Genomic DNA, 18,914 nt, shown 5'->3' with positions numbered 1-18,914 from the left:
ACAAAACCAACAACAACAACCTTATTCTGAGCACCCCAGTAACTTTTTCTGTGTGTATGTACCTAGCTATACTATAAGTAGTTGGTTTGTACGAGATGGTTTAAAATGCTAAAGATAAAAGATTTTTTTCCTATGAAGTTGTTGTTTATTTTATTTTTTCATTCATTCATTCATTCATTCATTCATTCATTCATTCTGGCCTGTTTGATGTATGTATGAAACAATGTCCAACACTAAGCTGGAGTTTTATTTTGCTGAATTCTAAAAAAACAAACAAACAAACAAAAAAACCCAGGCAATTAGAATCTTTTAAACTTTCTGTACTTCTTAGAAATACCAACTCTTAACATTGCTTAACAACAACAACAGTAAAAGTCTGACTTCCTGTGAAGGTTTTCTTGATTGCCTACCTATTGCAGGTAGCATTTCTTCAATTCTATTGAAGAACAAACTGAACAGGGGTGGGGGTAGATCAGAAAGGAGAGCTGAGCCAAGGTAATGGAGCTGGCAGACAGTGGAAGAGTCCACACCATTGTCTGTTAAAGGAGAAAATACTGCTGTGCAATCTTTTCCTGTCCTAGCTTTGTCCATTTGGAAATAGAAATTTTATGATTAGAAGATATTTTGCACATAGAGTTCTGTAATAGATGAGAAAAATGTGGAGTCATGATCTGTCCTTGTCAGCAGTTTTATAAACGGTGTTTTTACTATGATACGTAGGCTCAATGTTATTTACCGTTCTTATCCATATTAACGTCTCCATGCCCCTCCTAGATCTAAAGCATTATTTTGTGCAGTTGTTATTACTTGCACTACGAAGCCTATTATCCCTAGATGAATTTAATAATTAATCCCCATAAGCATAGTATTTATTATATTTATATTCGGAATATTCTGTAGTCACATAACCATGCCTTCCAGTAATTGAGAGTTTCTGTGAAACTCCTTTGGAATGAACATTCAGATTTATGGAAAACAAAGACTGATTGATGATCTATTCCTGCTGAATGTCATGGAAACAAAACATATGCTCTCGGTCAGTAAATCACAATTACTGGTAATCCTGGAAGAATACATAATCAGGGAAGTTGGTAACATAATGTTAACTAATTCTTCATATCTCACTTTGTTAAGATGAATTATTAATCTTTACTGACTGTAGAAATTACATTATTTGAGCTGGAGTTCAAGGTTGGAGAATTCTACGGAACAGATCTAATTTGTATTCCCACAACTTGACAGTTAGTGGTTGATTATGGATGAGGATGCCATAGCATTATATTATCTATTATTTTTAATATGAGATATGAAAGGAAAAATGAAGGCAAATTATATTTACTGCTATTATTCATCTCATGCCATTTCTAAATGGCTTTCCTTCAACTTATTAGGATTAAGGATGTTTTTGGTCACATAGATCTTGTTCAACAAATTTATTGTATTATTATTATTCAATTTAATAGATAGTTATGAGTCCCTAAACACTAGTAAATATTGCAGGGGTGCAAATGATGAAGGCATGGTCTTTGATTTTTGACAAAAGTGGTAAAGAGATGTTTTGACTCCATGTTAACTATTACATAATCATTTGCTTTGTAGTCTTAAAATTAACCTCTCTTTGCCCATTCAGTACCTGGATGTAGACTTTGCTGGCATTTTGTAATCTTCATGCATTAGCAACTTTGGCAGAACACACAAAGAGTAGCTTTCGCTGGTCTCTCTACTGAGTCAACACAGAGCAATGGCTACATCCTGGTTTATTTCTGTGTTTTCTTGGATGTTAGTTATTATGGGTCAAGCATTTGAGCTATGTGCCTTGACTGCCTATCGCTTGGGGTACCTATCTCATAAAGGCATGGTAACTGTCAAGCAAGTTAATGGTATATTTTGTATACAAGCATATAGGTATACACTTTTTAACCTACTTTAATAAGAGTTCAACCTCCCCTCTAGCCTACCACCCACCAGAGGTGATGAAAGCACTAGGTTATTAGGATAACTAAGTTATTAGAATATGGGGGAAATTGACAAACAGTAAATACGAATCAGCAGCTGCAGTCCAGTCTCTCTGTAGTCACCACACAGGAACCAACAAGGTCAGTTCAGTCCAGAAGGAACCACAAGGCTTGCCAACTGGCCGGAGTCCATGAAAACTTCAAGAAGCCGAAAGAAAGGAACTCAGCCACACAATGTATGTGTGTCTTTAACAAAGGATAGCGAGGCAGAGCAAAGCAAACCGATACTCTAGTGCCCACTGTCTGTGTGGTCATATTTATATTCCTTCATCACTCATCCTTTCAAGTGTCTGCTATAGCAAGACATCCTTTCACCTGTATCTGCTTCAGCAAAGCCTTCTTTCACATGTCTGCTTTAGCAAGATATCCTTTCACCTGTGTGGCCCAGAAAAACATCATTTGACATAACTGACTTTCCAAAGAAACTGGAAGTTTCCACTTCACAAAGATCACAGAAAAAAGCACTGTACAATGCTATTATATACAATGCTATTATATATACAATGTTGTTACAGAAAGGCAGAGGAAAGAGTTTGCATTTTATGTCACAAAGGAGAAAATCTCCAAAATGGTGATTAGACAATTTGGTGCTCTTGAAGAGCAACCTCCCTACTGTCTTGTAGTAGAATTGGGTTAGAGTTGGGACTGACTTCTTTAATGTATACATTTATATTAGTCACATTCCCAAAGTGGTCTAATGAGTTCGGAGAACCCAGAGATGATTCATGTCTGAGCAGGAGTCAGTCTCAGGATAAGGTACAGAAAGTTAGTAATCCTTTCTACAGAAAAAGCTGTAGAGGGCTGGACGGAGGGCTCAGTGGTTCAGAGTACGTACTGCTCTTTCAGAGCATCTGAATTTGGTTCTCAGTGCTCATATCTAGTGCCTCACAGTGGCTTGTATCTCCCCTTTCAGGGAAATATGTCTATTTTGGTCTGTGCAGGAACCTGCATTCATATACACTTACACATACATACATTTGTATAATTAAAAAACAATAAAAATGCCAGACAGTTGTGGTGCATGCCTTTAATCCCAGCACTTGAGAGGCAGAGGCAGGCAGATTTCTGAGTTCGAGGCCAGCTTGGTCTACAGAGTGAGTTCCAGGACAGCCAGAGCTATACAGAAAAACCCTGTCTCAAAAACCAACAAAACAATAACAATATATTTAAAAGTTGATGTAGTCACATGACAGTAGAAAGCATGGTAGATATCAAAAGTAGAAGGCAGAATGCTGACAAATGTTATAAGTTTGTAGTTCCCATGGAGAGGCTTCATCAGAGGAGAGAGGAGGCACTGTGGGAACAAGCAGAGCCCTGAAGAGATACAAGATTCCTAATCACTAGGCTGGCCTGCTAGAAAGCAAGCTAAAGAGAGAGGGAGAAACTGGGAATGAATTGCTAGTTTGTAGGTGGAACATTGAACATTAGATCCCAGGAAATAAGTTACAGCAGTTTCTTCAAAGTTGAGGGACAAATGACAATTTGTAATTCCATGCTTAAGCGCTAATCCCTGTTAATGAATACAGGAATTTTATAAACAGGCAGGCAGGAAGTTAAAAAATTGCTTCATGGAAACAGATGAAATGAGTTCTAAGCAAATGACAGAAGAAGTAAGAAGCTGGGAGAGAAAAAAATCATAAACAGAAAGATTATATATTTATGTGATAAATCTATGAATAAAAATATAGCAAATAAATATGAAATGATCTTGCAAAGATTAGGACCATGAAGGAATTTGTCTGTGATGTGCCGTTTCTCATATCTTCTTTTAAATTCCCTCGACTTTCTGTCTTCTAGAAGTGGATGGAATTCAGCCACTGCATTTGGCACCGTGATCATCCTTCAACCTTCACTCTGCCTTCAAAAAATGCAGTCAATAGTATTGAACCTGAAAACATGACTCATCAGCTAATGGCTCTACCCCTTGCTGTTAAGTATGGCCAATATGGAAGCCAGTTGAAGCAAAGGGTGTGACCGTTAGATCAGGACCCTCATGTGAAGCAAGTGAGGCTTCCTTCCTATCTGGCTCCACCTTCTCCACACAGAGTTAAAGCTAAGGTGTATGCATCAATCTCTTAAGCACTCAGTCGGGTCACATCCTAGAAAGGTCAGGGCAGCAAAAGGCAGAAATCTGGGTCCCAGCACTGTCACATTGCCCCCAGTTTCTGCTGGAACTGATACATTAGAGAGAAAAAAAACAGCTAACCCACTTACATCATTATATTTTGGACTTTGTCAGAACAGATTGAATTATGTTACATTCCGATGAATAATAATTTAGAGGCATAAAGTTAAGCATTTAAAGTAAGATTATGTGGTGTGGTAACTGAGTAGAAGATGAACATTGCTTTCTAATTTATCCTTTTCAATGACATTTGCTTTGTATTAAAAATTATACTTACATTCAGAATCGTCAGACGAACATCTATAGCTTTTTTTGCAATTACAAAGTGATATTCGGTTAATAGAAGTAGAATTATTTTATATAAGCTACATCAGAAATAACTAAAGATGAAAACCCACTGTCCCCATATTTAATTCATTTGTGCAGCAAACCAAGAGACATCTGTGTGTTCCCATGTCAATTCATAGCCCCCATTCTGCACCAAGCAAGATAACTGGCTAATGACCATGGCAACCTAAAAGCATATTTGGTAGGATGTTATCTCTGCAGAATAAGACATCACAAAGACAAAAAAGAACCTTTACTTGGGCTTATCATTTTCTTTAAAATGAGAGCATTGTGTATACAGGGGCTAATATGCTTTATACACAGGGGGAAAACTGCAATAGGACCAACTCACTCCTTATCTTTGTGGTTTTCATCTACATCTTCCTCTTCTTCCTCATCCTGTTTTTCTCTCTCCCTCCTGTTCCTTTCTGCTGTTTCAGCTCCAATTGCCCCCTTCCTCTCCTGTAATTCACCAGGTTTCCCTTGTGCTCTGTAGGCAGATTTTCCCTTTCTCAGCTCTCAGAACCTTCTTTTCATCCAGCGACTTGCCTTTTGCAACAAAGTTGTTTCTGCATGCCCTGGTCCCTTTGACTGCCACCAATGAATTCACCGAGAAGTCCTCCTTTGATGTGGAGTTGATACTCCAAAAGAAGGCTGAAGGGGGCTCTTGAGTGCACCGGGTTCTTGAAACTCGCTCTTGTTTTGTCTTTTGGAGATAGATAGGTTTTCATTTCCCTTTCATCGCGAGCTATGCCTATCTTCGCCGGGTCTTCAGATTCTCCCTTTCTATCTGTGGCAGACATAGTCTTCTTGAGTAATTCTAAGAAGTGGGCTGAAACATCTGAGTACTTCTGCTCCTCCCAGCACGTTTGCGCAAAGAACTCTTGTAGGGACAGTTTGGCTCTCCACTTCTTAGTATCTCCTTGGCCCGTGTTTTTTTTTTTTTTTTTTTTTTTCTTTCCCCCAGCAAGCTACTCTCTGTTGTCTCTGTGGTTCCCAGTGTATGGTCTGTGCTAATTTCAAACATATGCATGCATTATTTTAATAAGATAAAAATGATCATATATATACATATATATATATATATATATATATATATATATATATATATATATATATCAGTTGCAAAATGAAAAAGCAAATCCATTCTCTCACTTTAGGAAATCCTTTTGTCAGTTTGCTTAAGCTCTTTTTCTATACATTTTTGATGTTATTGATTGGCAGATTGAAAATGTGTGCTTGGGCATTAAGCTCAGAAAGGAGTTAAAAAAAACACTACGAGAATAAAAGCTATTTGGCAGTTTAATGGGAAAACCAAGAAAAATGTGCATCCTGGCAGGCAGAAGAAGACAGAGACTAGGTAATGATTAATTATTTAGTGGTTTTAGCTCCCTGGAAAAGTTTATAGGCTAAAGACTGGGAATAAGTATGTTTGGCTCCTAGGGACATTGGATCTACAAAGAAGCTTTCTTCAATGGCAAGAATATAACAAAAATAAATGGCCGTAGGCAACACAAGGCAATGACCATCCACCATTTTCTTTTCCAAAACTGTTTGAAACACATCCAAATAATGGCCCTTCCTTACAAAGGGACCCGAGCGTCTCTGGACACTTGGATGATGGCAGAGCTGTATAGATCCCGATTCTTCATCTTTAGCAGGGGTACCAAAATTAGAACCATAGAAAGTCTCATCTTTGAAATGGCCTGAAATGCATCAGCTGGCAAAACCTGGGGAGGGAAAGTTTGAGAACAACAGCTTTATCCAGAATGATGACATAAGGGATTTTCTTACATAAAAAATTTAAGCTGAACGAGCTGCATCGTATTTAGCAAACGTTTAAGATTTCGGCATTTAACCCCGAGCAAGTTGAATCCAGGGAGCACCTATGAGTAAGTCCTCCACTTGAGCACCGACACAGGGTGACGAGTTAACAAGTATTTGTTTAAGTAGAGGCTTAACTGAAAAATTGTTAATGTACTATTTTGGGTAATTAAATTTAGCACATTTTTGAATTTTTGAGACTTAGGTAATAAGCTCCTACTTTAACCATCCATGTGGCTCAGTTTCACACTATAATGTCAAAGCTGCCTGCCAGACCTTTGGAGAGGAGATAATAAAATTAATAAATTTGGAGCTGGAGGCGACTTAGGATTTGATTTTAAAATTTAAGATTGCTTGAATCATCAAGATATTATAAGCATCTGTGAATTCAGCGAACACTCTCAAAGGAACATAAAAATACTTGTAAAGAAAAGGTTTAACAGCCACCTAAGCCCTGAAAATTATTCATGTTGTTTAAAATTTGACTTTGAGCTCTGGGCAAGTGCTCTTTCTTTTCTTTTCCTGATTTACTGGCAGTTTTAACACTTCGACTGAAATCAGTCATGCCACACCGCTAACCACATTTCCAAACTGTTAACTTCTGCTATAACTTTCAGACAGCCAGGGAGATGCTGAGTAATTCCAGGGGAAGGGTAGGCAATTTCAATGTGGCAAGGAATGAGGAAATCGGCATGAAAGCCAGGATGCAAGGACAGCATCTGAGATGCCTTGCAGCTACATTGTTGTCGAGCATGCAAATGATTCCCACTAGAGAGGAGAAGGGAAAACAAAACAAAAAACAAAGGTAAGCCATGAGCTCTCTGCCCTGGGAATGATCCATGAGAAAGTCTGACATTTCAAATGCTGCTATAAGCACATGGCTTTGTCAGTGAGGAATGACTGGATTGAGCTGTTTCTGGAAGGCCTTTGTTATCCTTTTGTGGTGCGGGGCATGCAGGATTGAGCTGGCATGGCCATGTACAAGCATGGTAAGGCAGCTTTCCGTTGCTGACTTGTGACTAGAGTAAAGGCTCTTTGGTTAGAAGGAACTTCACGGAACTTGCTGATCAATCAGGCTACCCTCCCCTTAAGAGATCTCCCACTTAAAGTGGGCTTTCTTTTGCTTTTTTTTTTGTTGTTGTTGTTATTTTGTATGTGTGTTATGTTTGTGTGTGTTATACATATATGTGGGCATGTTTCGTGTGTGTGTGTGTGTGTGTGTATACATGGGGGTGAGTGGATTTGTGTGCACAGGTATACATATGTGTGTGGAGGACAGAGGTTGGCCTTGCCTATCTTCTTCAGTTGTCCTTTACCTTATTTTGGAGACCGAGTCTCTCACTGAGCTGTGTTCACCAGTTGGCTTAGGTTAGCTGACCAATCTGCTTCAAAGATCCACCCGTCTTCTCGCTGCCAGCACTGGGACTTTTGGCCTGCACAGAAGCGCTCATCTTTAACATGGGTGCTTAGGTCTTCATGCAGCTCCTCATGCCGGTGTCAGGTACATTCCTGGCTGAGCCTTTGCCCCAGCTCCTAGGCTTTATGGTTCTATTATAAGTATGGTTCTGATACTTGTAGTCAGAGCTTTTTCTTTGATCATTTTGATGCCATTTGGTAAACAAAAATTTATGATAATGATAGCTAAGTTGCAGTTTGCAAACTTTAGGTAACAATGGGCTCAATATGAAAATTGGAAAACAAATCTCCAAAGGAGTCAAAGAGAGAGAGAGAGAGAGATGAAGCACAAAGCAGTTAATACAATATTTCTCTTTTAGATACATCTAAAGATACATATCAGAGCTTTTAAAATGTTGGGATAGCCATCAATTATTTGGGTATTTATCCCTGCTCTTTTGTTGATAGATACCCTGACAGCCAATGATGGCAGTTGTGAACAGAGAATTTCGATATAGTCTTAGTTTCTTAGAATTGGGTTTAATTTTCTAGCAGAACGAAGATAGCCCCAACCTTGGTTTCTTGAGCCTGTCCTAACTGTTGGGTGAATGAATGTAAAAATGCCTTAACAAAAATACAGCTATAGAAGAGGCGACTCAGAGCTTGGAGTTCAAAGACTTGTCGAGGCTCTGTCTTTTCTCACAAGACCTTCCCTGGATAATGGCCAGGTTGACTAAGCCAAGTATCATACAACTGAGGACCTAGCAGCGAGGACTCAGCAGTCAGTGAAGTTTAATTTCTCAGTGTCAACCAGAAAGCTAAATCGTTCTTTAAAGAATACAAGACAGCATCTGATCCTTGGTAGACCAGCTCTCCCCTCATGATTCTGAAGTTAGAAATGTATAGGGTTCTATTCAGCTTGTTACTGAAATCTATTTATGGCTTTCAGGGTTCAGGAAACATTGATTACTATGTTTCAATTTATCTTTTTTTTTTTCAATTTCTAGTTTGAGAGAAAAGAAGAGGTTCAGTATTACACATTGATTGGTTTTTCTATGCATTTAGAAATGCATGATCTTACTTAGACTTTCAGAAATTCTTGGGGTTCACCATTTTATGTGATATACCAGTGAGCGAGGAGAAACACAGAGGAGCACTGCTCGTGAATAGCAGAGGCACTGGTCAAACCATTTCGGTTTCTTTCTGAGCTGTGCACTTTGCTTTAGTGTATTGCCTCCCAGTCTATAGCATAATAAGTAGAACTCCAAATGAAAGTTACTTTAAGACATTTCCTATTGTTGCTCCGGAATGCATATTGATTAGATTTTTAAAGTCTCATGCACGAAATCACATGGTATCACTAAGGAAACGATCGATAAAAATATTGTTTGCTTTTGCTTACAATCTGTTCAGAAACTGCTCTTTCACAGTAAGGGAAATACTTTTTAGTTTCATGAAATAGAAAAGGAAAAAAGCTAAAATTTCATATATACAATTACTCTTCAGTGAAACTTCAAAGAAGGCCTATGATATTCTACATTAAGTACCATTATTTAATAATATTGATTGATTCTACAATCTCAACATTCATTAACATTTTTATAGCAGTCCTCAAATATATAAGAATGTAGCACTAATTTTTTTTTTGTAAATCTATGCGATTATCAGGGAAGACATGAAACCATAGGATTGTAGTATTTTAATTTAGAAAAGCTGAGAGTTTTCTTCACGAGTACTGTATTTACACCCATTCTTCTCCCTCACCAGCTCTTCTCATGAACCTTTGTCTGACAAATTCATGACTCCTTCCTTATTATTGTTACACAGCCTTCCCCAACCCCATCACCTACACACCCTGGAGAGTCTATTCGGTATGGCTACTGTGTTTGGAGCCAACCACAAGGGAACTTAGGGAGGGCCTCACCTTCTCTAAACTGCAGTGATCCACATGGATATTTGTTGTTTGTGTTGCTACTGTCAGATAAGGATGGAGTCACAGGGCAATGTAAAGAGCTGTGCCACTTCATGACCCACGGCTCTCACTTGGTACGTATGCTCACACAGAGAATCTTGGTTAGCATTCATGTAGTGTTCAGTAAGAAACCTCTCTGGATAAAGTATCAAAAAACATAAAAACAAATTTGGAAAAAATACTGTTACAAATAATCATTTCTTGTAGCTTGTCTTTCTTTTATGCTTGCCTTGTCTTGTCAAACTTCCAGCCCCTTCTCCTTTTCTCCTTGTCCTTCTCTTACACAGCTAGAGCTAGCAGAGGTAGGAATGCCATGGATCTGTTCTTAAGGTCTAGGTTTTGTCTTTATCTCTCTGTGAATGTTCTGGTCCACCATCATTCCTGGTTGTGATTTGGTAGAGGATGCCTGGACCTCTTTGTTCACTTGGTCACCCCTGCATGGAACTTCTAACTCTGAGAATGAGACACATAGGACCCCCAAAGACCTTGCCACATCTCCTCCACTGGAGTCAAAGGTGCCATCCATCCCGAGAAGACTTCGGTCCTTGTTACCACTGAGGGAACTTCTCTTTTTAGTTTTAACACATTACACTTCTCTTTCGATCTTAGTGGCCCACTACAACTGTGTTTACAGCCTTTCAATGCAAGACACAATATGAATGACATATATGAAAATTAAGGAAGAAAATACAAAGAACAGGCACATGTATGGAGAACTGGACCAACCCTCCCACTTACTCCTATCAACTTATGAAACCTGCAGTGATTCTGGGAACAAAGGATAGTCCCAAAGAAATAAACTGAGTGCTGAATTCTCGCTTATATTTAAATTGTGCCTTTAACCCATACAGACCAAGTCAGTTCATGTTAGAGCCTCAGATAAAAATGTTCTCAGACGACACATCTTTCCTAGTAAATACTGTTTTAATACTTTCTCTGTTGCTGCAACGTATTGCCACACTGGGTCAATCGAAAAGCATAGACATTTATTGGAATTGTTATTCCCATAAGTGGTAGAAGCTGTAAAGGCCACGATCACAGTGCTGGCACCTGCTGAGGAACTCTTTCTATGCCAAAGCATGATGAAAGAGGAGGGCTTGAAGTTACAGCATATTCCCCCTGCTGTTATGGTGGCTAACTCTTTGCCACCATAACAGCTTTCTTCATGAGGCCAGAATACTCAAGACCCCATTGCCTCTTACAATGTCATCTTAATGTCTCAGTGACAAATTTCAACATGTCTTCCGTGGGAACATTCAAACCATAGCTTACAGAGCTCATGTTTATCAGTCTTCTTTCTGCTGTGGTTCTAACTGTGAAGTCAAACACTTTGGAATCGGAGCCTTTTCCTCCACCATACACCTGACACTTCAGATCCTCTGAACCTACAGCCCTGCACTGAGTCTGATTGCTTGTCATTACCCATGCATTTCAACATAGTCTAAGAATCTGTTTCCTCTGTTTAACTCCTTCCCTCTAGCCATCACAGGTCCGGTGGTGTTCCTGTGGAAGAACAATGCCTTCCCAAGAAATTGTTCCTGGATTCTGTCACTGTGTTGGAATATATGATAGAAGAAGTTTAAGTTTGTATGGAAGTAAGTTAAATCTGCTGACACACATCCCTCAAATTAGGATGGCTATAGTTCACAATATAGCCCCACCCACTGCCACCCCAGTGATCTTTAAGCATAGAGAGAAAGGCATAGTGAATGAAGAAAAATCTTACTGTCTTCTGCTGACCCTGAAGATGCAGGGAATGAGCCAGGAGCTGGGGACCACCAGTAGCCTCAGACCCCAAAGAAAGCCTAGGAAGTGGGTTCTCCCCTTAGCCTCCAGAGGAATTTGTATACCATGTGTTAGTGCAGCCCAAGTGATTTCCAGCTCGTGACTATCCTCATCTTCATCTTCCATTTCAGCTCCTTGTAGTCAGATATGTGGTCTGAAAATACTAGACAGAAACTTCCTTAATGTTCTAAGTTCCAGAAATAAACCACTCATGAAAAAATTGTGGGATTTTTGCTATATTTTATATTGTTATATTATATTATTATTAGCTGTGGTTAGTCTCTCACTGTACATAATTCATAAATAAAACTTTATTATAGGCATACTTACATGTAAAAAACAGTGTACATAGGATCAGGTTATACAGGAGCTATCTTCAAATGGCAGGGTGGGAGTGGGGCTACTGACCTAACTTAAGCCACTAAATTTGTAACAATCTGTTGTAGCTGCAGTAAAATTCTCATAACCTTAGATGTTCTTCAATCAATATCTTTTATTTGTGTTTGGTTGAACACAATGAACCAGCAATGTAGGTACTTTGATTTGTTTGTTTCAATATTGAAGTGACTGTGCATTGGAAAGCCTGGGTAGCAGTGTGAGGTGGTTTGAATGAAAATGGCCCCCACAGACTCATAGGGAACAGCATGACTGGAGCTTTGGTCTTGCTGGCATAGGTGTGGCCTCCTTGGAGGAAATGTGCCACAGGGGTGGGCTTTGAGATTTCAGACACTCAAGCCAGTCCCCATGTTACTCTCTCTTCCTGCTGCAGAACCAGACATAGAACTCTCAGTTCCTTCTGCAGCACTGGGCCTGCCTGTGCATGGGCATGCTTATTATCATAATCAGAATGGATCAAACCACTGAACCTGTTAGCCAGTCCCAAGTAACTGGTTTTCTTTATAATAGTTACTGTGGTGATGGAATTTATTCACATTAATAAAAACCCTAATTGAGACATAGTGAGTTTGTTTTCTTCTGTGAGAATTGAACTTTTCATGTCCTCATTAAAAACTGATATTTAAAAACCTGCTAAGCAGGACCAACGACTCAAGAACGATAGAGATTTCTCATAGGTAGGTCACATCTGTGGTTAGTGATTTCACCGTCTAACATTGCCAGCTTTCCTTTGCTGTGCGCTTAGGCAATGGACGGTGCTTCACCAATATCTACTCTCTAGTATTCTCATCGGCAAAGGAGAGAGTAAATCTCAGAGGATAAGAGTCCATGGCAATAAAAGACAATGGGTTTAGGCTAATACCTGTTATAAATTATACCTGGCAAATAAGATTTATTAGTATTGTCAACATTTATTTTTGTATTTCAACTGGTCCAATAGATACATGAAATATCCTGATGAAATAAAAATGGAAAACTAAACAAGTGGTTCATTTTATATTCAAGAGCCATGGTTTCTGTTATTACCCCTGTGTGTAGGCAGTGGATTATCAAGGACATAGGAGACTATGTCTTTGATGACTCAGAGACCAGACTTCAGAGAGACCGGAAAATATTAATTAGGCCATTTTCAACATAGACACTTGAAAATAAGTTTGTATGGTAGAATATATAGGTCAATGTTCTAATTTTACCACTTTAGTAGCTCTGAGCACTAGACAGTTTACTTAGGTCACAGAGGCTATGTCTCTTGTAAAATGAAAGTAATTCCATGTACCGTAGTAACATTGTAAGGGTTTGAGGAAAGAGTGCATATAAATGGTTTAGTATACATTTGCCTCATGACCTGAAAACAGCAGATGATACTTAATGTATTTTGGGTTTTGTCCACTAACTATATCTGTAAAGGGCATTCCTAACACTTTAGTAAATGAACTAAGATTCTCTACGAAACCAAATATAAAAGCTGGGCCTCATAGCATACTTGTAATCCCAGCACTCAGGAGGTTAAGGCAGGAGGATTTCATTTCAAGAATCTCCTAGTTATACTCAATAAAAAGAAAACTAAAATGGTGAGGGAGGGGGAGTTTCCTACATTTAAAATTTTTCCTTGAAGGACTGGATTCTCAAGTTCAAACTTCCCAGACAAATCCAAACTGCTTGAGATGTAGTACAATCAGGAAAAAATATGTAAAACATCTTTATTGTCAACCACATTGTCTTTTGAAGGAAACTGATATTGAATGGAATCCTAACAGTGACACAACTTAGATTAAAAACATGGTCGGCATCTTTCCAGGGCTGATTAGGAGACATGATCCTAAGACTGGGCAACCAAGTCATGGAGTGGCCATTCCCGAAGCTGAGTGTGTATCTCAGCAATCAAGTAATGCAGGAGATCCCCTGCCTCTGAATGAATGAATAAAACCAAGAGGTCCATTCCATGAATACTACCCTAGACTAAGGGCTTTGAATTCATACCAAGATCTTAGAAGTCATTTCCACTTAATAAGCATATTTATAGAAAGAAAATATATAGGACATTAGTGAGGTGCTAGCAATGTACCAAATACAAAATGTACTTTCTGGTTTGTGTCTATTAAACCTAAGTTTTGGTGCTGTGATCTGGTCCTTTCAGAGGTTTTTGTGACCCTGAAGACATTAAATGCTGAAATGTAAGAGCTTGGAATGGAGATTTCAAATCTTGACCTTTTGTATTGCTCCAGCCATCCCAAACCCTTTTCCAAATGTCCACCATGGTTTTCATGAGCATACAGCCCAGGTTTCTCCAACAGTGAACAGCAGCACCAGGGGTTAGAGTGGACTCAGGCGTGAGTTAGTGAGAAGGAGAGCCTGTGAGTAAGATCTGTGGAATGATGGTGTGGTGAGGACCCTTCCTCTACCAGAAACACCCCTCAGAGCTGAGGGGCCAACATCAGGCATTAATTATCCCAGCCCTGCTCTTGGGACCTTGATAGAGTTGTATTGTAAGAATAGAACCTGTGTTGTAAGAATGGTTTCCTGCTCAGGTTTGGAGTGAGTGTTTATTAACTTTTTTTTTGTGCACGTGAAGGAGTGAGCATACAAAGGAAATGTGCAGTGGATGTGAGCTCCTGGGCAAGCATAGCCTCTCTGCTGGTGTCCCCGGAGCCTGCCGGCAGCTAGGAGACATTTAGTCTCTTGATAGTTTCCACGATGAAAACCAATGCATGTGCCTTAAAAGAGCCTATAAAACAGTGTCCTCATTTTGGCCTTATAATTAGGTATTAATAGAAGGGCTGCACTGTTTTACAAGGCAATATTCTGGTTCCTGAGTGGCTAAGAGACACAGCTGCTTGCCAAAAATTATAATTTATTCTGACAAGTACTTGCCACCTTCATACCGTATCCCAAAGCTTGAGCAAAGAAATGAGGTTCAGAAGTCTGTGGAAGAGCTAAGACACATAATTCCTATGGGATTAAAAACCTAACAGGGACTCCTGATGAGAGAGGAGCTGACTTTACCACTGTCAGGGGTATCTTGATATTATCTCATGGGAATTAAGGGTTAGGAAGTAGGAGATTTCGGGATGCTGTCTCTTGCTGGGGGAGAGAGAGCAAGCAGAAATGTGGCCACTTCAGTTTCTTGCAACCTGAGTCATGGGAAGGTACACCATCTTCCATAAAGAAAGTGAAATGTGTTTTCATTTTTCCCCCATAAAAATAAATTTTTAAAGTATGGTTTGGTTTCCAGACAGTTTTAAGAGCTGAGCAGGTCAAGTGGTGGGGGTGGAGTGAGCTAGGAATGGTAGTAACAGGGAAATGTGCAAAAAATTACCCTCATTTGGGGGGCTTTCAAAAACTGGATATTTGATATCAGTTTCTATACACATTAATATTTATGTTTTAAAAATATTTATATACTGTGAAGCCAAGACACAACTAAATTATAAGATGAGTGATTTGAAAAGCATTTGTTTCTAGAAGATATCCCCTCAAAGGTACACAGAATTTAGTGACCATGCCTTTAAAATACCTGCTATGGGCAATTATGCCTGTGACAGCACCCAAGTAGGCTCCAGCTGGCCTATTCCAACAAAGGTTCCCCCAAAACAGCTTTCATAGCCTCTGCCTGAAGATGGTTTCTTTAAATATTATTCTACATTTAAAAATGATGAACTAAAATTTATGTAAAGAAAAACCAGTCTACAATGATTTGTTCTTTTTTACCCAAGCTAGAAGCTCTAAGGAGAGAAAAGGGAAATTTGGATTGGGGATACAGAAGAGAAAGAGAGAAGAAAGAAGGGGAGGAGGAGGGGGAGGGGGAGGGGGAGGAAGAAGGAGAGGAGGAGGGAAGATATAAGAAAAACAGGAGGCAGCTCAATTCATTCCTTAGCTCTCCATAAATTATGTGTATGCTCCCAGTAGCATTTTCATTGTCAAAATGCACAGTCTTAAGGCATGTATATCATCATAATTTGTAAAAATAAATAAATCAAAAAAATAATAGAAATAAAAAGGACCATATTTGAAATGTTTTCTAAAAAAATAAGGTAAAGTAACATTTTTAAAAGTGATTTTCAGAAAGTCAAGTGCAAGTGTCCTGACGGTATCTGCAAAGAGTCTAAACATGCCACTGTTTCCCTGTGATCTCCTACACGCCTGAAGGGTTCCTCTCTACTCAGCAACCCTGGCAGCTCCAGAAATACCCAGAGCACCCTCACCCTGGTAGGATCCAGTTAGTTTGTGCTACACAACAGAACCTCTGAACACCTGACTTCAAATACAAGGACTTATTCTTACAACTCCTGGGAAACCCCTTTGCTGATTCTCTTTGGATTTATTCATTGTATTCCATTTCCTGGAATCAGGGGCTTCTTTCCCAAATAGCATCAATTTAAAATGGCCCTTTCTGTGTCCATCAAAAGGAGCACTCACTTATTCTTAGCACCCTGAGCAGCCACATATCTCTAGACTCACATTTATGGCCTCTCTAATTAGAGCTGGAAGAGGCAGCTAGGCTGTGCATGGGCTCTGCACTTAGGAGGCAGGAGGCAGGTGGATCTCTAAGGTCAAAGTCAGCTTGGTCTACAGATTGAGTTTCAGGATAGCCAGGGCTAAACAGACAAATTCTTTCTCAAAAAACAAACGAACAAAAAAGCTGGGAGAGGCATTTATCTATGAATATAGACAAAATTGTTTATAAGGCAGCTTGGTGACGTGACATTTTAGCTAAACAACAGGATCATGTTAGTTTAACACTAGGAACTAAGAGCCCCTAAATCATAGGGGTTTGATTGAGTTTATTAATTCCCTCTTGTAGAGTGGACCTTGAAAAAACAAAACAAAACAAAACAACAACAAAAAACTCAACAGCAACAAAAAAGACAAAGACAGTTGGTTATGATCATACAGTTATGCCACTACTGCCCCCAAGGGAACATCTTACCTGGAAGGTTGATATTGTAGATCATAAGGCTCCCAGTTGGTAACACCATTGATGCCTCTTCCAACAACCTGTATAGCACTTACCACTGATTTTTCTCTTTGTAACCAAACAGGCTTGATGAAGTGTCATCTTTGAACTCAGAATGTTATCGGGCCATCCCAGAGCTGTAATCTGAAATCTAAAATGTGTTGATCAAGAAGGCATAAAGTCCTTTTATAATGAATGTTTATAAGAAAAGATCTTGGGGTATTTTTGAGGAAGCAATAGGCTAGGGTGGAGCTGTTCTATTCTAGGGAGACAGATTTTGATTCCCTTCATCCTATGTTAGATGGTGACTATGGTGCACAACAGGAAATTCTCTTTTATGTATGGAGAATGTGAGGGGGAGATGTTGTAGTTTCTGTTTCAGGAAGGCTGAGGATCAGCATCTCTTAGCATGTTCTTCTTTCAAGAACAACTGGATTGTGAAGCTTGGCAATACTAAGTGTCTGACCCTGGTCACATCACTTATTACAAAAGTGTAGCAATAATGCTCATACTTCTCTGTGTTTTCTCAGATGACGACTGGGATAAAATAGCTCCATGTTGCTTCTCTCCTTTCTGTGACAAAACATCCAACAAAAGCAACTTCAGGGAGAACATGTTTATTTTGTGTCATCGTTTGAGGATACAGACTATCCTGACAGAGAAACCATGGTACCAGGAGCTTGACGCCCCTGGCTACAATGCATCTAGAGTCAGGAAACAGAGAGAAGAATGTTGATATTCAGCTAGATTTCCTCTTTATACCATTGTGTGTTCTGCCCATAGTCAGGGTGGGTCTTCCTACCTCCCTGTTATTCTGTAAATGCCCATATAAACATATTCAGAAGCATATTTCTTTCATTTCTTTGCTGACTCTACATCCCCTCAAGCTGATAATCTAGAGTAACTGTTATATATTGTAATATATTTAGGTAAAAACACACTAGACTTCCCAAAGTCTGTTATGAAGATCATCAACAATGAAATGCCATTTTCTCTTCTGTAATACAATTACTCATGGAATGATAATTTTTATTTATCTAACTTACACCAATGTATTTCTATTGTGTATTCATATATATATATATATATATATATATATATATATATATATATATATATATGCCAGGTGCTTGTGTTTAAACATTTCATTACTATCTAGTGGTACTGTTTGGAAAGGTTGTGGGACCTTTGGAGATGGAAGCTCAATGGAGAGGGGAAAGATCAGTGTGGTCAGGCCTTGATGCTATAACCCGGCTCTGCTTCTTATTCTCCTATTCACTCCCTGCTCCCTGAGTGCTGGTACCCTGTGATAAGCCCATCTCCTATTCCTGCCACCATGCCTTCCCTGCCTGTGGCTGCCGCCACCACCACCTTGATAGACTCTATCATTCTGGAACTACAAGTCAAATAAATCTTCTCTCTTTTGTGCTGATTTTGTCAGGGTGTTTGATCACAACAGTGGGTAAGTAACTAAGACAGTAGCCCTTACCAGTGGATTGGTACTCAACAATTACAATTATTATTCTCTGGTACTGAGAAGACATACTGAATCACTGAAAGAAAAGGCCAAATATATTTAAATGAAGACAAACATGTTAACGTCCTGGAGATATTTTTCTAATACAGTTGAGCCCCAGATAATAACTTTTAAAATTAAATGGCTATATCAAAATGGAAGCTAGACATGATTTATATTTTATTTTATTTTGCTTCTCTTTTTCAGTATTATTTTACTAAATATCAGAGGCTGGGTGGGCAGTGGTGGCACACAACTTTAATCCCAGCACTTGGGAGGCAGAAGCAGGCAGATTTCAGAATTTGAGGACAGCCTGGTCTACAGAGTGAGTTCCAGGATAGCCAGGGCTATACAGAGAAACCCTGTCTCATTAAAAAAAAAAAAAAAAAAAAAAAGAGGCTGACAAAAAATTACATATTTCCCTTTGTGAGAATGTCCTCTAAAAAATTAAATGTACTTTGAAATGCAATTCCTGAGAGTGCTCCTCATCTTGGGGTGAAGTATCCAGATGTCTCCAGCTGCCATGCTTCATACTCGTAGCTCTATTTTGATTTTGCCTGCATCAGCATCAAGTCTATCCCCTTCAAGGGCATACCAATGGCCTA

At 39.1% G+C, this 18,914-nt stretch overlaps 1 long non-coding RNA gene across 1 annotated transcript in view; it reads left to right on the top strand.

Moving 5' to 3' along the window:
- Positions 1–6,993: 6,993 nt before the first annotated feature.
- Positions 6,994–18,914, top strand: part of Gm5833 (predicted gene 5833) — a 41,981-nt gene continuing 30,060 nt past the window's right edge. Inside the window, exons 1-2 of the long non-coding RNA NR_040304.1 lie at positions 6,994–7,096; positions 11,139–11,253. This is a non-coding gene — a long non-coding RNA (predicted gene 5833). The remainder of the gene's footprint in view (positions 7,097–11,138; positions 11,254–18,914) is intronic.

Source organism: Mus musculus, chromosome 1, assembly GCF_000001635.26.
Source record: "Mus musculus strain C57BL/6J chromosome 1, GRCm38.p6 C57BL/6J".
NCBI lineage: Eukaryota > Metazoa > Chordata > Mammalia > Rodentia > Muridae > Mus > Mus musculus.
The sequence above is the reverse complement of the archived record's forward strand: the minus strand, read 5'-3'. Positions and strand labels throughout refer to the sequence as shown.